Raw genomic sequence first — 1,316 nt, 5'->3', positions numbered from 1 at the left:
GCTTCCTCCTCAAGTTCTCCAAACTTCAGAGTATGTGTCTGCTGAGTTCAGGAGTTGCTCACATTGGACTCATCTGTGAAACTGATTATAAGACTAGATGCTGATTCTCTACTGAACTGAAGAACATGGTTCTGAACTTGCATAGCTGTATGTGGTGACATGTATATTTTGAATGTGCATAATAAAAACACTCTTGGTGCAGATTAATAATTCTTAACTGTCTTACACCTTAGGACATAAAAAGACATTCACGTGTCAGTTTATTAGGAACATCTAGCTAAAAGAAATGCTGTTTAATCCAACAGTCCTGCAGTAAATACTCAATTCTTGTAACTTGTTCAGATCTTGTTGAAACTATATCAGGTAGGTGCTGATTCAAATGTATGATCATTTATGAAGATATAATTTCAATTATATTAAGATATACTGACAATTGTTTCTATTATTTTCTCTACCCTGTTTATACCATTAAGTACATTTAGAATTAGAGGGCATTAGTTGCAGTGAGGTGTACCAAATAATCTGGTAACTGAGTGTATATTTCCATCATGTTTTATAATTTTGTAGGAAAAAAGTTGATTAAAATCATAAATTGGACAAAATTAAAAAAACTATATCTTATTTTTTGCCCTGCCATAATATCCAGTAATGGTAATCTGAGCACTATGTTATTATTGAGAGAAAGGGAGAATACTTCTGTGGCTATCATAGTTTTCCACTTTCTAGAGTGTGTACAGTCAAAGACGATAAATCATCATTAATATTAAAGTTTAAAATTGTAAAATATAAAAGTTTAAAATAAACATTTCTTAGGTCTCTTTGTTTAATACGGAAAGTACATACGTTTTTTAAGCCTTACCTATTTTGATACTGTTAGATAAGCCTGTTGGTCCCCTATATCATGTAATCATTGATTATGTACCCATGATACCCTGCAGGCACACAGCTGGACATCAATGGTGTTAGATGTTGATATTTGGTTGAATAAATGTTGTGATGTTGTGACAACGTCTAATGGGAAGGGTTAGACTAACTTTGTTTCACTTGATTTTACTTACAATTTTTTTCTGAATGACAATCTGCTACTGGAGTAGCACTGTAAAGGCTGATATAAAATACAGCAACCAAGACAGAGGATATGCATACGGATAGTGAACAACCCTCAGCTCAGACACTGAAAGACGAAACACTGAATAAGAAAAGGCTAATTAAACTGAATTTAACAGGTGTGAGGATATCACTACTTCTTTAGTAAGGACTTGGAGAAACTTAATGTTATATGTAATAATATTTAACTTATTCTGTTAAATCCTAAA

General features: G+C 32.6%; 2 protein-coding genes across 2 annotated transcripts in view; both read right to left on the bottom strand.

Annotated features, from left to right (window-relative positions):
• The window catches only part of LOC147817491 (uncharacterized), a 75,376-nt gene that overhangs the window by 18,067 nt on the left and 55,993 nt on the right, over nt 1-1,316 (bottom strand).
• Nucleotides 1-1,316, bottom strand: part of LOC111645428 (GTPase IMAP family member 8-like) — a gene marked incomplete at its 3' end in the record, with an annotated part of 61,805 nt that overhangs the window by 5,081 nt on the left and 55,408 nt on the right. The gene's annotated exons all lie outside the window — the stretch shown is intronic.

This window comes from Seriola lalandi, unplaced genomic scaffold, assembly GCF_002814215.2.
Source record: "Seriola lalandi dorsalis isolate HSWRI2012SDOR001 ecotype SW California unplaced genomic scaffold, Sedor1 jcf7180002054951, whole genome shotgun sequence".
NCBI lineage: Eukaryota > Metazoa > Chordata > Actinopteri > Carangiformes > Carangidae > Seriola > Seriola lalandi.
This window is presented reverse-complemented; position numbering and strand designations above follow the sequence as displayed.